The sequence below is a fragment of the Perissodus microlepis genome, chromosome 23, assembly GCF_051167445.1.
Source record: "Perissodus microlepis isolate ML-2025 ecotype Zambia chromosome 23, ASM5116744v1, whole genome shotgun sequence".
Taxonomy (NCBI): Eukaryota; Metazoa; Chordata; class Actinopteri; order Cichliformes; family Cichlidae; genus Perissodus; species Perissodus microlepis.
Window position 1 is genome coordinate 228,830 of NC_140482.1, and position 19,416 is coordinate 248,245.

Consider the following 19,416-nt stretch of genomic DNA (forward strand, 5'->3'; position numbering starts at 1 on the left):
AGCTGCGTACAGAAGGATTCAATCAGTCTGCAGAACACACACATGCATCTGCTTCAGTGGCAATGAATGAAAACATCTGGCTGTGTTATCATGCATACTGAAATAGGAAAATAAAGTAAGATGAATGAGTTGAGCGCTCTGAGCTGGATGTCTTTCTGAAGTACAACTCTCCTGCCTCTGAGCTTCATGTGAAATGTCTTTACTTGCTCAAATTTAATCTCGTAAAAGTCGATCATAAAACTTATGAAACCGTGTCTAACTTCCTGGGTTCTAACTCATTTTAGATATTTGTTTCTATGTGCTGCGTGTGTTATTTGTTATTCAGATGTGAAGTTTAAAAAGGTTTAGCTGAGTCTTCATTTAATAAATGTTATTTCTGGGGTTTTGTTTTGCTTGCTAATCGTCGATACTGTGACGGTGTGTCACTGTACAGATCCTCCAGGGAAAATGTTTTTGTTTTTTCACATTTTGACTGTTGTGATTCATTATTTCCACCTTTCAATCTTTCCCGTTTCATTATCTAACACACACATTATTCTCTCCCACTGCGCTCCGACTTTTTAATTCTTTCAAAAAAACATTTGATCTGCACAGTACTGCCGAAGTGCAGCGATACATTGTGAAGTGCACATTTCCATTTCTCATACGGTACCGAGCAAAAGTCTTGAACCACCCCCTTATTTTTTCATGTTTTGCCAGGTCAGTCTGTGTTAACGGTGTTATTAACTGCATTCTTCAACTAAAGAAGTGAGAACAAATGATGTGGGGTCTTGTTTTTTTGCAATAGGCTGCAAGTAAATGTGTAAAGATACAATTTCAAATTGGTTCTTTGTTAAGTTTTCTGGTCCTTTCCGTGACTTAGGTGTCTGTTTATGTTTGAATGTTTCAGAGATTAGTGTGAAGGGTCTTAACAGAGAAAAACTGGTCAAATACAAGCCCTGGATTAAAAATCAGAAACACTTTAAAAAGCCTGGAGAGCTATTCCTTAATACCACTTTAAAGATTACAGGGAAGTCCGGATCCCTGGAAGCAAATGAGGGATGGCTCAAGACTTTTGCACAGTGCTGTACATGTCATGTTCCCTGTTTTATAGCTCAGCTCAAACTGACACGTTCTCACTAACTGCTTCTCATTTTCTCCACAGTAAACTTTGACCACTTCCAGATACTGCGGGCCATCGGGAAAGGAAGCTTTGGAAAGGTAATGCGGCCTCCATTTTTCACGCGACTTGTATATTGTTTGCCCTTAATTACCCACCACAGTCGTCATCTCTAAAGAATCGGTGCAAGCGAAGCGAAATGTGCTGGGATTACACTTTAGTTCTCGTGTGCTGCTGTTATTTAATAACAGTTATAAATGCAGCTTATGTAATTATTTCTATAAAGTCAGTTAGAGGAGAGCCGATTTATATTTCATCTCACTCAATCTAGGTGGGAATTTTGACCCCACGTCTCAATTTAATTACACAGCAGCAAAATTCTGCGGCTCTATTTGTCATCGCGCTCAACGGTTGGGCTGAAGGCAGGAGGAGAACTTAGTGTGTGTGTGTGTGTGTGTGTGTGTGTTTGTGTGTGTGTGCGCGCGCTGCATTTTGTGAGACCAAATTACCCACAGCTCTTTTCAACCTTGTCACAGGTGCCAAAATCACTGCTGGTGGCCATTGTTGATAAAACCGTCATTTTGGATTAACTTGTGGGCCATTTTCTTTCACCTCCTGCCGAAGAATTCCTTTGTGTACACATTGAACGTCTGGATGAGACTTCAGTAATGAATTCAGGACTGTGTGTGTGTGTGTGAGATACACAATTGGGGCTCCAGAGATTGGAATAGTTTACCTTCATTTTAAATATCACTGCCCTGTGCACATTGTCGGCTTTAAAATTCAAACTTAAAGAGTTTGTAAGTAAACTGGCTGAGATGAGACAGACGATGCACCGGGTCCTCGTCTGAGTGCTGGCTTTCAGTTGTGCTGTCTCTCTTCCCCAGCCATGCACACACAGACACTGTGCTACACTTACACAGTGAGACAGATGCTCACAGAGACGTCCAGATACATTTTGTCCTTGCTGGAGGTCATCTTGTGTGTGTTTTTTGGCCCACTGTGGCCTCACACCGAGCTCCTGCTGTTTTTTGAACACTTTAACAGCACCAGTCTTTAGCTTCCTGTTGAACACACAGTGTGGGGTGGGGGGGTAGGAGGTAATAAATCAAGTTTGATTATCCTAATGTATAGCTGTCTTTATGTTAAGGATTAAAATGAAATTCACAAGAGGAAGGTGTTGGTGTGTGTGGTTGGGAAGAGAAGGGAGAAGCTAGAATGAAGCACAAACAGAGGGAGGTGTTTGCCTCTCGCTGTAGCGCTGTGAAACATGATCTGTATATTGCAGCTTGTGTAGGTGCTCCAAGAAAATGGGTTCATCGGCATGCAGCACTGTAGATGTGCACGTATGCACTCGCGAAAGAGAGAGGATGCTTGTGTTGCTGAGCTCGTTCTTGCACAGCGGGGAGATGTGGGTGTGGCGGAGGTGTGGTCCCGGGCGCGGCTGCAGGGGAGGAGTGGTGTGGTGAGCTCAACGGGGCCGTGCTGGAGACGCAGGTGAGAACAGCTGATGGCGTTTTGGACTGATGATGGTTTCCTTCCCTTTTATAGTGAGACGGGAGAGGAGCGGGAAATCATCTGAGACCGACAGCTGTCAGACTGTGGTCGGTCATAACACAGGAAACTATAAATAAACGTGGCATCTGGAGACAAAGACCTGTGCGTGTGTGTACCTGTGTGTAGTGCATTTCACAGTGAGGTAGGTTGGGGCTACCTCATAACTCCCCGCTGTGAGGCTGCCAGATGGGAAAAAGAGGAAACCGCCTCGTTCTCCTGAAACGCTCATTTTCCTCTGCTCACTTTTCATCTTTACAATCTCAGCACTTGGGTGTGTATCTTCTTGCAGTGGGCCTCTCAGTTTCATTCTTATTCATAAGAGCTCCTCTTTGTGTTATTTAGTTTGTACCTGAAAAGTCTAATTTATGCCTGAGTACACAAGTACAAATAAAAGGAGTACCACGTAATTTAATGGGTCAGCTTGGGTCCAGAACTGAATTAGAGATAATGTAGGGCTGTTTTAGGTCTGAGCCACTAACCTGACGAAAACGCAACACAACTGCTGGTAAGTGCGTGTTGTTTAAAACAGATAGTTGGAGAGGCAGGTCAGTGCTTTTAAAGGTTTATCAGGTGCCAAATCATTTTATAGATGTGAAATGTAGGACTGTGCAAAAGTTTGAGCCACACCTTAATTCTAACATATAACTTGCTGGGTAATGGGAAACGGGTGCAACAGTTTAAATTTGAAAAGTTTACATGAAAATACAGTATAAAAGGCGTCATACAGAGTTGATATAATGAGCTAATGAGCTTGAGCATCTTTATCTTCAGCACGCCCTGAACTCTCTTAGGCACATTTCTTTGGAATTCCTTTAAGTAGTCTTCAGGAATAGTTCTCCGGGCTTCTTTAAGGACATTCAGAGCTCTTCTTTCGATATTAGCTGCCTTTTTGTTCCATTCTCTGCCGAGATGATCCCACACGGCTCAGGTCAGTCCATGAATGATGGTGTTTCGATGTGTTTAGTAAGCTGCTGCCGATCAGACGCTTTCCAGATGGTATTGCATGGGGCATCAAAGTCTGGTGGTACTTTTCATAATTCCATCAATTTTGACGAAATCCCCAACACCCTGGCTGAAATGCAGACCCAAACTATGACAGAGCTGTACAGTAGTTTACAGGTGGTTGTAGACATATTACCAGCAATTTCAACCAGAAATGTCAAATTTTGGTTCATCACTCCACCAGACCTGCTGCCACTGATTTTCAGTCCAGTTCTTGTGTAATTTGGCATCCCTCAGACTTTTCTCCCTGTTCCCTTCCTTAATAATGGCTTCTTGACAGCCACCCTTCACTGACACCATGAGATGAGGCTTTGGGTAACACTAGATGGATCAACTGAAGGACCAAGTGCATCTTTCAGGTCCTGTGTCAGGTGTTTGCTGAATTTTTTTTGACATGACTTTCAGGTACTGTTCCTCCACTGTAGATAGATTTTTCAGCCTGTCCCCTTTTTTTCTGTCTCCTACTTTCCCAATCCAAAGAAATTAAATGGTGTGTTTCTGTGACAGGTTGCTAGTAACAAAGTACCTAAAGATAAAATTTAAAATTGGTTCTTTGCTAAATTGTGTGTTTTGTATTGTATTTGACAACTCGGGTTTGTCCCCTTGAGTTAGGTTAAGTGGTTTAACCCCCCCAAACAACAAAAATATCGCTCTGAAAGTGATCAGGTACAAGGACTGGACTGAAAATGGGTGAAAAAGCAGTTAATGTCCAAAGAAAAACTCTAAATGACCTTCAGAAAGTCTAAAGAAAGGAAGAAGAAGAACATCTGGCTCAGTACAGGCAAAATATAAAGAACCGAGGAGAGGCTCAAGACTTATTCACAGATAATCAATCAAATTAATCAAGCGTCATCTGGAAGCAGCCTCCTGGCTGTAAGAGCGTCTCGTTTTTTGTCTCATTAACTGTCTGGTGGCGCTCACAGTAGTCTGCTGTGACGGGGTCCTCGAGGACTAATGTTACAGGGAAATCATTAGGAAAGTGCTTTGGACTGAGCTTTACTGAAATCTCAGTTTTCCCCCTGTCGGAGAGCTCCACCACCTCCACCCCCCCCCCTCCTCCTCCTCCTATTCCTTCTTTTTAAACGTCAGTACAGGTACCGTCTCCCTCCCATCCCTGTATTTTTGTTACATAGTACTTAGTGGCTGTGCTCACTGTTCAATTCAAGTTGGTTTAAGAGAGATGGTAGTTTAAAAAACACAAAAACAAGCTGTTTTGGTAAAGCAATATATATGATTATTAAAGATAAAATATAGTGTTAATTTTGTTTGAGTTCCTGCCGTCTCTCTTTACTTCTCACTCTGTTTTGAAGCATCTGCCTTCCAGCAGATGGGGGAGACTGTAATGGCAGCTGCTTTCCAGGAGGATGTAGCTCATCTGTATCATGACTGCTCTCTCTTTTCCTCTCTAACTTTTCCCTGTGTGCATCAGACTTTCGCCCCCCTCTTCTTTGTCACTCCAATGTTCTCAGCTCAGGCTGCATAGGAAGCTGGCATTTCTCTTGCCGGGCTTATTAAAGCCTGTGCTTTAGAGCTCTGGAGGGGGGCTAACACTCGAGGGGGACATGACAGTCATTGGCAGTGACAGCAGTTTAGTGACAGCTTCCCAATGTCAACAGTCACATGGACAGGTAAACATCTAAACGGATAGAAGAGAGGTGGATGGAGAGAGACAGGGAAGGTCAGAAGTTGTGGATGACTCAGCGTGCGGTTCCTGCGTCTTCTTTCCCTGCGCCGTGCAGCTGCTTCAGTGGGAATAAAGCCTCATTAGGATGGAAATGGGAAGGCAGACTAACAGAGACGGCTGCTGGAAATGAGTGGGAGTAAAAACGAGATGGAGATGAGGGAGTAGATGATCAAGCCTTCAACGTTTTCAACTTTTTTTCTTTTTTTTAACATCCGTTGGGCTCCCAGACGGCCAATCAGTCCTTCTGTCTCTAAAGACTGACAGTAGCTGCTTTTTACTTCTCATCCCTCCCTTCTTTGCACCTCTCAAAACCAACTCTCGTCTTTACTTGATGAAAGTTGGTTTTGCAGAGTTAATCTTGCAGCTCAGCCACAGCATAGCCCTCGGCAACCAAGAGCATGCTAGCAGGCCGTTGTTATTATGTTATTACTGTGTTTTTCGGAAAATAAGGCACTCTAAAAATCAGTCCTTTGATTTTTCTGGAAATCGACAGTGCTCCTTATAATCCGGTTCGCCTTATGTCTCTACCAGCTTTGCACATCTACAGACTGAAATCTTTGCCCATTCTTCCTTCCAAAACAGCTCCAGCTCAGTCAGATTAGATGGGCAGCGTTTGTGAACAGCAGTTTTCAGATCTTGCCACAGATTCTCGATTGGATTTAGATCTGGACTTTGACTGGGCCATTCTAACACATGGATGTGTTTTGTTTTAAACCACTCCATTGTTGCCCTGGCTTTATGTTTAGGGTCGTTGTCCTGCTGGAAGGTGAACCTCCGCCCCAGTCTCAAGTCTTTTGCAGACTCCAAGAGGTTTTCTTCCAAGGTTGCCCTCTATTTGGCTCCATCCATCTTCCCATCAGCTCTGACCAGCTTCCCTGTCCCTGCTGAAGAGAAGCGCCCCCAGAGCACGATGCTGCCACCACCATATTTGACAGTGGGGATGGTGTGTTCAGAGTGATGTGCAGTGTTAGTTTTCCACACATAGCGTTTTGCATTTTGTCCAAAAAGTTCCATTTTGGTCTCATCTGACCAGAGCACCTTCTTCCACATGTTTGCTGTGTCCCCACATGGCTTGTGGCAAACTGCAAACGGGACTTCTTATGGTTTTCTGTTAACAATGGCTTTCTTCTTGCCACTCTTCCATAAAGGCCAACTTTGTGCAGTGCACGACTAATAGTTGTCCTATGGACAGATTCCCCCACCTGAGCTGTAGATCTCTGCAGCTCGTCCAGAGTCACCGTGGGCCTCTTGGCTGCATTTCTGATCAGCGCTCTCCTTGTTCGGCCTGTGAGTTTAGGTGGACGGCCTTGTCTTGGTAGGTTTACAGTTGTGCCATACTCCTTCCATTTCTGAATGATGGCTTGAACAGTGCTCCGTGGGATGTTCAAGGCTTGGGAAATCTTTTTGTAGCCTAAGCCTGCTTTACATTTCTCAGTAACTTTATCCCTGACCTGTCTGGTGTGTTCTTTGGACTTCATGGTGTTGTTGCTCCCAATATTCTCTTAGACAACCTCTGAGGCGTCACAGAGCAGCTGTATTTGTACTGACATTAGATTACACACAGGCGCACTCTGTTTAGTCATTAGCACTCATCAGGCAACGTCTATGGGCAACTGACTGCACTCAGACCAAAGGGCCTGAATAATTACGCACACCCCACTTTGCAGTTATTTATTTGTACAAAATGTTTGGAATCATGTATGATCTTCGTTCCACTTCTCACGTGTGCACCACTTTGTGTTGGTCTTTCACGTGGAATTCCAATAAAATTGATTCATGTTTGTGGCTGTAATGTGACAAAATGTGGGAAAGTTCAAGGGGGCCGAATACTTTTGCAAGCTACTGTATGAATTCTGGTTGTGTTTACTGACCTCGAAACGATTTTATGTACACGGCGCTCGAAAATCTGTCAAATGTTTTAGTACGACTTTGCTAAGCTACGAACCCGCACCGTTTAATGGATTGTCGGAGCATTACGGCTATCGTAGGCAGGAGCCTCGCGGAGTGATACGTACTGTGCTTCAACATAATATTACTGTATTGTGTGTTTGTTTAACCTCTTTTTAAGTTTTGTGGATATTTACATGGTTATGCTGAGGATATGTCGGCCAATTTCCACTGGAAATGCCCTTTGGTTAAACTGTCAGCAAGGAATTTGCATTTGCACCGTTACATTTTTATATAAGTTTAATGCACATGAAAAACAGCTGCTTGTTTAAGTGAAAATACATTGATGGGTTTTTTTCACAAATGAAGTGGAGTTGTAAAGTATTTTGTCTCGTGTCAGTTATATCGTTATCGCACATTTTCAAATTTATATCGTGATGAATATTTTTGGCCATATCGCCCTGCTCTACTTCTACAACACGCCTTGTGTAGATGAGTTAGTGAGGCAAACGGACCAGCTGTCTTATTGTGTCTGTTGAGTGTTTGGTTTTGTGAACGGCCTCTTTAATGCACGAGGGTGTGACCATCCACATCCTTGTATCTGTCCACTGTCAGCCATTCATTTTGTGCAAATTTGGCCAAGTCTTCCAAGTGTGCGTGTTTTTTTCCTTCTGACCAGATGCAGCTTTCTGCAACATCACTTTCATGTCCTTATACTGATCACCACACTGTGTATGTGCGCTAAAACAGAAATCATTTCACTGCTCCTTCGTAGTGGCAGGTTACAAAACGTCATTAGATGCTGCGTGGCCGTACAAGATAGACTTTGGTTAGCAACAACTCTCTGAGGCCTTTACTGTGAAACAGAACGCTGTCTTATCCGGCTAACTTCAAGGTTTAATGTGGGATTTTTTTGTAATCCAAGACATAATGCCAGGTCAACTCATGCTTTGAACCTAATCTGCTCCAGAGCAAATCATGTTCAAATGTGAGATCAACAGGTAGAAAATCACAACCTACTAACCAGGAAGACCAAAAAGAACAAAATAAATAAAATCCCCGATCCTGGAAGATCCCTCAGACCGCTGTGTGCAGAGAGTAGGAGGGTGTAAAATCTTTTAGCAGAGTCTGATGTCTTTGTCTTTCCATGATGAGCAACAATAATGAATATAGATTCTCTACAACAACTTTATTGTTTTGGAAGTATTAATATATTATCCTAAAACTTCTACATTTAACCTTTTAATCAGACCAGCAAAAATCTAGTATTGAATTTTAGCGCAGTCATAAAAAATTGTTTGCTAAAAGCATTTTTGCAGCTGAATATTTTAAATTACAGTTAACTTTACTTTTTGGCTTTTTCACCTGTAAGACATTAAAATAACATGCTAAGGTTTAATAGTCTATAAGGAATACACTCTGAGCCCTGGGCAGTGTTGTGCTAATAAGAGAAGGTTTGTGTGTGCAGTGAAACAGTAATTTTTGTATTTCACAATTTATTGATATGTTTGATCCTTTCTGACCTGCGTTAATGAAGCAGCCATTAGAGCACCATGTCCGCTACAATAGTTCTGTAGTTTGATGCTTGAGTCGTTGCAGACTTGTTGAAACTCCCTCACCCGTCAAAGCAGCGTCTGTGTTATTCGAGTCCAGCAGATGGCAGTGTTTCACTGTCATATGACGGCTGTCTGAAGCTTCAGCTGGATTATTCGTTTAAATTAGATCGTTTTATAAAAATTACAACAACAGGCCTGAACCTGCTTAGCTCCAAAGAGCTGGCTAAACAATGGGGCATGTTCAGAATCTTCCTGAAGTTTAACAATTCCCCAAAAAGCTACACAAAGTGAATTTCCATATAAGACAAGAAAGAAAGAACAGGGTGTGACGTGGAAGGGGCACTCTGGCAAACAAATTACTGCTTTTATTAAGTTACAAAACTCGCAGTCTTGTTCACGAGTGATCGGAGAAGGGAACAGGAGATCGACAGATGGATTGGTGCTGCGGCTGCAGACTCTTTACCAGTCCGTCTTTACCAGTCGATTTACGTCCTTACCCTCTGTCACAACGGGACTGAACGGACTCACGCGTAGGCTCTGAGTAGGGAACAATAAAGGGTTTTTATTTACAGAAGCACCAGGTGATCTATTTACAAAGTGGGGAAAAGACGGGTTCTGGGACTCCACACACGAACAGGAGGGGGGAAAGACACTTGCAGTCCACACACGCTCCAAAGTCCTCACTCCATCCACGCTCCACGCTCGGCTTCACACTCCACAAGAAACACAAAAGCTCGCTCCAATCCTCACACACTTGATCGCTCAGGTAACACAGGGGCAGGTCCAGGGAAATCTATTCACAGAGATGCAAAAGGTTACTGTAAGAAGATCGCTAGGGAAACACGAGAATGAACTGAGCTGGGGTTAACACTGACGAGAGTCGGCAACGGTCCAGCGACGAGAAATACAGGGCTGCCATCTTATAAGGGGACAGGAACACTGTTGGGTGATGAGCCACAGGTGTGACCAGGTGCGTGGGCCAAGGGCAGGAGCCCACAGATGAGCTCCGCCCAGGCAGTGAGAGAAGGAGGGACAGAGAGGGAGGGAGAGAGCGGGTACAAAATCAAAACAAAAAAACACATGTAGCCACACTGAGGCGACCGGGTATACACAGGGACCCTGACACCTCCACAGGACAAGACTCAGCAGTCCATCTGCATCTTAAGGATAAAGGACACTCTTTCGAGGATGCCAATGTTCACATTTTGGACCGAGAGGACAGATGGTTTGAAAGAGGAGTGAAAGAAGCATCTATGTCCACTGTGAGCGACCATCTTTGAACAGAGGCGGTGGTTTACGACACCAACTCTCTGCCATCTATAATCCAGTTTTGAGTTCCCTCCCCAGACGCCTTAACGCCCACTCACATCCTGGGCCATCTGACCTCAGGAATTCGCATGATAAGGTGGGGCCAGGTTTCACAATGAACTCACCCGAAACTCTGGCTGATTGGGACCCACACCCACTTTCACACCTTGGCTCAGGCGATTAGAGGATCATCAGGGGGTCCTTTTGTCCCTCTGTGGGGGGAAACTCCCACTAGGTTTATATCTGGGACTCTCCACCATTTGACCTTAGAACTGAAGAAGCTTCTCGGATGAGAGGTGAAACGTCTTCAAGTAACTTAAAGAAGTCCAGACGCTTTTCTTTGCAAGCTCCTTTGACTGACACCCTCACCTTTTTCAGAAATGTCATGTATGAAAATCTATAATAACTCCAGTTATACGGTTATCAATATCCTCATATACTGAAGACTTCATAATTTACCACATATGGACATGACTAACGGACGTGTTCAGAAATTCGAAAACCAGCATATCAACATGATCCCACAAGGGGGATGTGATGATCTGATAGCAAACGGAGATAATAATGGTAACTGTAAGCGCAAGAATACCTTTATCATTGGTGACTTTAATCAAGTTAGAACAATTTGTGATCCAAGCAATCGTATCAATGCAAATAGAAATCTTTATGAAAGCCCCACAGACATGCACATTCTGTATTGTAAACTGCTGGGACAAACAACCGATACACATTGTACATACAAACAGATACAGATGAAAAGGCGTATTGTAATTGCATGTGATAAAATCAATAATTTCCTTCAGTCTGTACGCTTTGAATGTTGCTCTTGAGTTGAGAGATGCTGTAAGCTTGCTGCTATCTTTAAACATCACTTCATGATTCTGGTGTAGATGCTTTATAAGACTTTGTTACGTTTCTTAAACAGTGATGAAAATAATAAAGAGGAAATATGAGAGAAGTGATTTTCAGTGAATGTTGAAAAAAATACCACAATAACAAAAATTATGGCAACATTGCTACACTTTGCTTTCTTAGCTTGCATATTATACATTTTCACAGTTGTTTCTAATTGGCTACATCTTCTCTCGTTGTCACAGCTATTGCTCAACTTTCAGCACTCATTAAATTAAAAAAACAACAAAAAAAACCAAGTTGCTGCTGGTAAGGTTGGCATTCTTGCAAGACTCAGTAACACATCTAGAACTACATAAAAAAATAAATAAAAAAAATGCACATCCCATGTTTATCCCGTGTTATTCCAGGCTGAGTTTATGCATTTATGCTTATTTGTTTGTAAAATATTATAAGCTGGTCTGAGGTCATTTGTTACTAAAGAAAAACAAACAAACAAACACTGTGTCATTATTTAATCCACTAAAACTAAGACACAATGCAGAAGCAGTGTGTGAAAACTAAGTGCACCTTCACTGGTGTAGCATCTGCCTTAGAAATAATGAACTCAAATTAAACTGTTTAATCATCTCTATGTGCTAAAGGCTCATTTTAATGCAGCATTAATCACGTTGCTTTAACAGTGCTGCATTTTAATAATGTTTATCATGTTCTTTGTAGATTTTAATTATCACCATCGTCGCTGTGATAACATGTCTGGTTGGAGCAGGCGGCACTCAGGGATCATGTTGTGTGGAAGAAGAGTCATGTGATTGTTTTTTTTAAAGATTTTTTTATATGAGTGCACAGAGTGTGAAACAGAAAGATAGGATTGACAGAGAAAGCTGATCATGTCTGTTGTGACACCTGCAATCCCTGACTAGAGTTTTAGGTTTTGTCAGGCAGCTAACACGAAGAAAGCCTGGCTTCATTGTACAAATACAACTTACATATACAATACATGACATATTACACAGAGTCGTTATTTATTCAACAAAAACTAAGCCAGATGCAGTTTTTGGATTTTATTTAAAAATGTTCTTATTCTGATTGTTTACTTAATATATTTAGACACATTTGGTTTATTTATATAAAAATGATATTTTACACAAAACTTCAAATAGCTGCCTGCAAACATGGCTCTTTATTGTAAAGCCAGGTATGAACAACAACCTGCAGCTGCATGCTGTTGTGGTCATTGGTGTCACATTAAGTTCTGAACCACAAACAGAGAAGTTTCTTAGAACTGCTGGGCTAGTGATGTAGGTGTTGATGCAAATGATTGCTTAGGGTGGTGCTACAGCAATGTATAAAAACTGAAGCTCCCAGAGCCAAGTTTTATTTGTTCTTCCGTAACTGAGGTGAACTATAACCTGCTCAGGTAGAATTTAATAACAGCGAGTCTGAACTGCTCATCTCCAGGCTTCACGTCTCATTCTGTAAGAACTTGTTGTTTGTTTATTAACTTTTTATAAACAACAGGCTTTTGTATACTTCCAAGAAAGAGGGAGAACTTACTCTTCTGCCACACTCACATTCATCTTTATCTGTCATCAGTTCAGATAAAAGCATCACTGATTATTCTGAACACTGTTTTAAAGCGTCTGCGTCACTCTAATTTCTTCTTAAAGTTGGCAGACAGGATTGTGAAGAAGGACATAGTGGATCCCCCCTTTAATGAGCATATTATCAGTGAACACTGAATACAAACAACCCAAATGCTCATTAAAGAAGCAGGTTGGCTCATAAAGTGCTCTGTACTTATTTTATGCAAGTGCTGTTTGTTTCTGGAAACAACCACCATCTGTAATCAACACAGGACTTATTGAACTGTCAGGTGTGCAGACAACATGGCACATTTTGGGAACACCTATAGTTGATGTCTTAATTATGAAAATAGCTACTATGTAGTTGATGCTTCCTGTTCTGCCAGAGCAGGTGCAGCCTTTGTGGAAGTGGGTTCCACTGGACCTGCGTCTGTGAACGATCCATTGTGGGTGATTTTTTTTTGGCCTTGCATCTGTGTGTAAGGACCAACCACAACCATCTAAAATCTTTGCATGTTATTTTATCTTCTGTGTAAGAACATACACAGCATACCCCGATGATCAGCTTCAAGGGTTCTCAGCGTAGGATGCATACAGTATGTCATGCTGAAATATAGAGCACTTACAATAGAACCCACTAGAAACCAATTATTTTAGCCTAGTTCCTTAAATCTATGGCATTTTTCCATGCTGACTGATATGCTGCTCAGTGTCTTTTGCTGTCTGTGTCATGATCCTGGGCCATGTTGGCCCAGCATTCTTAGTTTCCGTATGTTTTGTGTGTTGTTCTTTATTTATGCCATGGTTTCTGTTAAGATGTTCCTTATTTGATTACCCCCTGTGTGCCCCTCTGTATATCTGTGAGCCCTCGTTTCCCCTCCTTGTGTTTTATTCCATGTTTTCCCCAGCCCGTTATGTCCGTGCTCTCCCCGTGCTGTCTCTCCTCCTCTCTGAACCTCCGTGTACTTCCTGTTTTACTTTGACAGTCTCCCGTCAGTTTTGCGTTTACTCCTGCCATGTCTCGTTATGATTATCAGTGTCACCTGTGTTCCCCGTGTGCTCCCACTTCCCTCGTTGACCCTCTGTGTATTTATGTCTGCGTCTCCCTCAGTTCTGTGTCGTGTTCTCCCTCATTCATGGCCGTGTGGTTCTCTGTGTATTACGTTATAGTTTCCCAGTTTAGGTTGTATGATTTTTCTCTCCAGCAATAAAGCTGTGTTTTGAGTTCATTCCTGCCTCCGTGAGCTTGCGTTTGGGTCCTCATCCTGCCTGCACACAGCCGCAACCATGACAGTCTGCTTTTAAATCAGATGTCACTCTGAACATAAACACAAGCTACAGCAGCCCAGCTGTCTTAGCTGAGTACAAGGATACATTTACTCTCTTTGTGTAAAATATTGTGATGATTTTACATTATATTAGGCAGGCAGCTGCCCAAATTAAACCGTGACTATTAGCAGTTTGGTTATTTTGAACGCCTCGGCTGGAAAAAATTCAAAATGGTTTGTAAGGTTGGCCACAGCTCTGTATGTAAAGGGGAGTTAGAAGATTGCTTCATATTTTAAGATTGATTAATATTTTTAATTGTTTTATTTTACATCTCACCTTTTACACTGCATTGAGTTGCTGCCATGTGATTGGCTGAGTGTGCATCGTTCTTTGTTTCAAAATGGACTTAATGCTTGGTTGAACATACAGTCATGTTTGTCTAGTTGTGATGTTTATCTCCTTTAGATTCATTTTTTATTTTCATGATGAAAAATGGTTTGTTGGTTCATACTTGTTACCAAAGTAAACTTCAAAACAGACTTTATTATATGATATAGTTTTAAAATTGGATAAAAATTGACTTCAATTCAATTCAATTTTATTTATATAGCGCCAAATCACAACAAAAGTCGCCTCAAGGCGCTTCATAGATACAGAGAAAAACCCAACAATCATATGACCCCCTATGAGCAAGCACTTTGGCGACAGTGGGAAGGAAAAACTCCCTTTTAACAGGAAGAAACCTCCGGCAGAACCAGGCTCAGGGAGGGGCGGCCATCTGCTGGGACCGGTTGGGGTGAGAGAAGGAAGACAGGATAAAAGACATGCTGTGGAAGAGAGACAGAGGTTAATAACAGATATGATTCAATGCAGAGAGGTCTATTAATACATAGTGAGTGAGAAAGGTGACTGGAAAGGAAAAACTCAATGCATCATGGGAATCCCCCGGCAGCCTACGTCTATTGCAGCATAACTAAGGGAGGATTCAGGGTCACCTGGTCCAGCCCTAACTATATGCTTTAGCAAAAAGGAAAGTTTTAAGCCTAATCTTAAAAGTAGAGATAGTTTCTGTCTCCCGAATCCAAACTGGAAGCTGGTTCCACAGAAGAGGGGCCTGAAAACTGAAGGCTCTGCCTCCCATTCTACTTTTAAATACTCTAGGAACAACAAGTAGGCCTGCAGAGCGAGAGCGAAGTGCTCTAATAGGGTGATATGGTACTACAAGGTCATTAAGATAAGATGGGGCCTGATTATTTAAGACCTCGTATGTGAGGAGCAGGATTTTGAATTCAATTCTGGATTTAACAGGAAGCCAATGAAGGGAAGCCAAAACAGGAGAAATATGCTCTCTCCTTCTAGTCCCTGTCAGTACTCTTGCTGCAGCATTTTGGATTAGCTGAAGGCTTTTCAGTGAGTTTTTTGGACATCCTGATAATAATGAATTACAGTCGTCCAGCCTGGAAGTAATAAATGCATGAACTAGTTTTTCAGCGTCACTCTGAGACAGGATATTTCTAATTTTAGAGATGTTGCGCAAATGGAAGAAAGCAGTCTTACATATTTGTTTAATATGTGCGTTGAAGGACATGTCCTGGTCAAAAATGACTCCAAGGTTCCTCACAGCGTTACTGGAGGCCAAGGTAATGCCATCCAGAGTATGAATCTGGTTAGATACCATATTTCTAAGATTTTCAGGGCCGAGTACAATAACCTCAGTTTTATCTGAATTAAGAAGCAGAAAGTTAGCGGCCATCCAGGTCTTTATGTCTTTAAGACATTCCTGCAGTTTAACTAATTGGTGTGTGTTATCTGGCTTCATGGACAGATAGAGCTGGGTGTCATCTGCATAGCAGTGAAAATGTATGCTATGTCTTCTAATGATGCTGCCTAAGGGAAGCATGTATAATGTAAACAGAATTGGTCCTAGCACTGAACCCTGTGGAACTCCATAATTAACCTCAGTGTGTGAAGAGGACTCTCCATTTACATGCACAAATTGGAGTCTATTAGATAGATATGATACAAACCACTGCAGCACAGTACCTGTAATACCTACAGCATGTTCTAATCGCTCTAATAGGATATTATGGTCGACAGTATCGAACGCTGCACTGAGGTCTAGCAGGACAAGCACAGAGATGAGTCCACTGTCAGAGGCCATAAGAAGATCATTTGTAACCTTCACTAAAGCTGTTTCTGTGCTGTGATGAGCTCTGAAACCTGACTGAAACTCTTCAAATAAACCATTCCTCTGCAGATGATCTGTTAGCTGTTTGACAACTACTCTTTCAAGGATTTTTGATATGAAAGGAAGGTTGGAGATTGGCCTATAATTAGCTAAGACTGCTGGGTCTAGAGATGGCTTTTTGAGTAAAGGTTTAACCACAGCCAGCTTGAAGGCCTGTGGTACATAGCCGACCATTAGAGATAGGTTGATCATATTTAAGATCGAAGAATTAATCAATGGCAGGACTTCTTTGAGCAGTTTTGTAGGAATGGGGTCTAAAAGACACGTTGATGGTTTGGAGGAAGTAATTATTGAAGTTAACTCAGAAAGATCAATTGGAGAAAAAGAGTCTAACTTAACACCAATGGTACTAAGAGTAGCTGTAGATAATATTACATCTGTGGGATGATTACTGGTAATTTTTTCTCTAATGATAAAAATTTTATTTGTGAAGAAGTTCATGAAGTCATTACTAGTTAACGTTAAAGGGTTGGTTGGCTCAACAGAGCTCTGACTCTTTGTCAGCCTGGCTACAGTGCTGAAGAGAAACCTGGGGTTGTTCTTATTTTCTTCAATCAGTGATGAATAGTAAGATGTTCTGGCTTTGCGGAGGGCTTTCTTATAAAGCAGCAAACTATTTCTCCAGGCTAAATGATGATCCTCTAAATTTGTGACACGCCATTTCCTCTCCAGATTACGAGTCATCTGCTTAGGGTACGTGTTTGAGAATTATACCACGGAGTCAGGTACTTCTGATTAGAGACCTTAGTTTTCACTGGAGCTACAGTATCCAGAGTCGTACGTAGTGAGGAGGTGAAATTATTAACAAGATAATCAACCTCTGTTGGGGTAGCGTTCAGATAGCTGCTCTGCTCTGTGTTGGTACAGGGCATTGAAGATGATAACAGTGGGTGGATTATATTCTTAAACTTAGTTACAGCGCTTTCAGAAAGACATCTACTTTGATAAAATCTACTCTCCACCGCTGTGTAATCAATTATTGTAAATGTAAATGTTATCAGGAAATGATCAGACAGGAGAGGGTTTTCAGGAAACACTGTTAAATGTTCAGTTTCTATGCCATATGTTAAAACAAGATCTAGAGTGTGATTAAAGTGGTGGGTGGGTTCTTTTACATTTTGAGAGAAGCCAATTGAGTCTAATAACAGACTAAATGCCATGTTGAGGCTGTCATTTTTAGCATCTACATGGATGTTAAAATCACCCACAATAATTATTTTATTTGAGCTCAGAACTAAATTAGATATAAAGTCTGAGAAATCAGACAGAAACTCTGTGTAAGGCCCAGGTGGACGATAGATGATAACAAGTAAGACTGGTTTCTGAGTTTCACAGCTGGGGTGGACAATGTTAAGCATCAGGCTTTCAAATGAATTAAAAGTCTGTCTTGGTCTTTCATTAATTAATAGGCTGGTGTGAAAAATTGCTGCCACACCGCCCCCTCGGCCTGTGCTTCGAGGTTTCTGGTAGTTAGAATGACTCGGGGGTGTTGATTCATTTAAACTAACATAATCATCCTGCTGCAACCAGGTTTCTGTAAGGCAGAGTAAATCAATTTGTTGGTCAATTATTAAGTCATGTACTAACAGAGACTTGGAGGAGAGAGACCTAATATTTAATAATCCACATTTCACTGTTTTACTCTTTGGTTCAGATGTGGATACTGTACTGTTCTTTCTTTTTGATTGTTTATGTTTAAGTTGTTTGTTGCTGGTTTTTAGTTTGTTTTTTGTCTTTTTGGAAGCTGACACAGTCTCTATGGAGATGGGTTTTTGGGGGGGTAGCAGGAGGAGAGAAGCTGCAGAGAGGCGTGTAAGACTGCAACTCTGCTTCCTGGTCCCAACTCTGGATAGTCATATTTTGGGGGGTTTAATAAATTTGTCCATATTTCTAGAAATGAGAGCTGCTCCATCCAAAGTTGGATGGATGCCGTCTCTCCTAACAAGACCAGGTTTCCTCCAGAAGGTTTGCCAATTATCTATGAAGCCCACATCGTTTCTGGGCTTCAGCATAATATAAAATAATGTGTTTTCACGATACCTGATTTTTAGCACTATGTATGCATTGGTCAACTTTCAGATCTATGAAGTTCAGCTAAGTTATCTATGTTTTTATTTTTAGTTTCCATTTGCATTTAGATGCACGGCCGATTCTCTGATGTGTGATCTGTTTCTACCTGTGCTGATGCTAGCAGGACTGAAGCTGATCAAGCAGCAGTAAATATGTGAAGCAAGGCTGAAGGATACACTCATAAAATGAACAGAATCATAAGAATATAACAGCACGAGCACTGCAAATGCAACTAAAACATGTTGACATCAAATGGTATGTTATTTGAAATCTACATGAAATAATGACACATCTATGTTTTCCATTTTTTTTTTTTTTTTGTATTTATTTAGTTTTTCCACAGTTGTGTAAATCAGTCTGTCTGTGGACTGGTACAGCTGAAAAGCCGACGCAGCCAGTTCCTCTTCTTCTTCTTGGGTTTTTTCTCTGGCACAGTCTTAGCTTCAGTTTCGAGTTCAGCTGGATTGGTAGTTATCATTTTCTCTCTGTCTTCTGTTTGTTGTAGAGAGTCATGCAGAGACATATCAGTTGATGTCAGGGAGTCTTCTTCTTCTTCCTTGTCCTGTTCTTTGGTGTCTTTTTCCACCAGAAGCTCAGATTTTCCATTTGCTGAGTTGGAATTTTGTTCATTTTGCTCCTGTGTGATGTTAATGTAGGACGCTTTGACTTCTTTCAACTCTTGATAAAGAGTCTCTACTTTCATGTCATGAAGCTCGTTGTTGGAGCACAGCTGGGATTTAAGCTCACTGATTTCCATGTTCAGTGTCTCCTGGTCCTGCCTATGTTTATCTTCCTGTTCCTTGAGTTGGTGTTGAGCTTCTAGGAGCTGTTGTTGGAGTGTTCCTATTTGCTCTTGTTGAGTCTTGTATTGGACTTCAAATTGAGCCTCCTTCAGACCTACACAGTCCGTGTGTGAAGCCTCAGTGGTTTGGGTAGAAGAATCCACACACTGCTCTGTGGTAGGGTCGCTGACGTCTTCGTGCAGGACACGGATCATGTCATCCAGCATGACAACTGCTTGGTTGTCCTTTGCTTGAACCTCTGTTTTGCTCGTATCAGGCTTATTATTATCATTAGCCTCCTCCAGTTGCTCTATGAGCTCTTTAATTGTTTCTTCATGCTGTTTTTTGTCGGCGATCATCTGTGCATGAAGTTTGGTCACCTTAGACTGGTAATAAGAAGCCCTCTTATTAGCAGCTACCAGTTTCCAGTAAAGCTCATTCTGGTGGTTTTGGGAAGCTTGTAGTTGATGCCTGAGAGCAGCAATCTCACAACATGAATCATACTGGACTCTGCCA

General features: G+C 41.8%; 1 long non-coding RNA gene across 1 annotated transcript in view; it reads left to right on the plus strand.

Moving 5' to 3' along the window:
* Positions 1 to 308: 308 nt before the first annotated feature.
* Positions 309 to 19,416, plus strand: part of LOC146360585 (uncharacterized) — a 37,268-nt gene continuing 18,160 nt past the window's right edge. The window contains exon 1 of the long non-coding RNA XR_014799459.1: positions 309 to 1,200. This is a non-coding gene — a long non-coding RNA (uncharacterized LOC146360585). The remainder of the gene's footprint in view (positions 1,201 to 19,416) is intronic.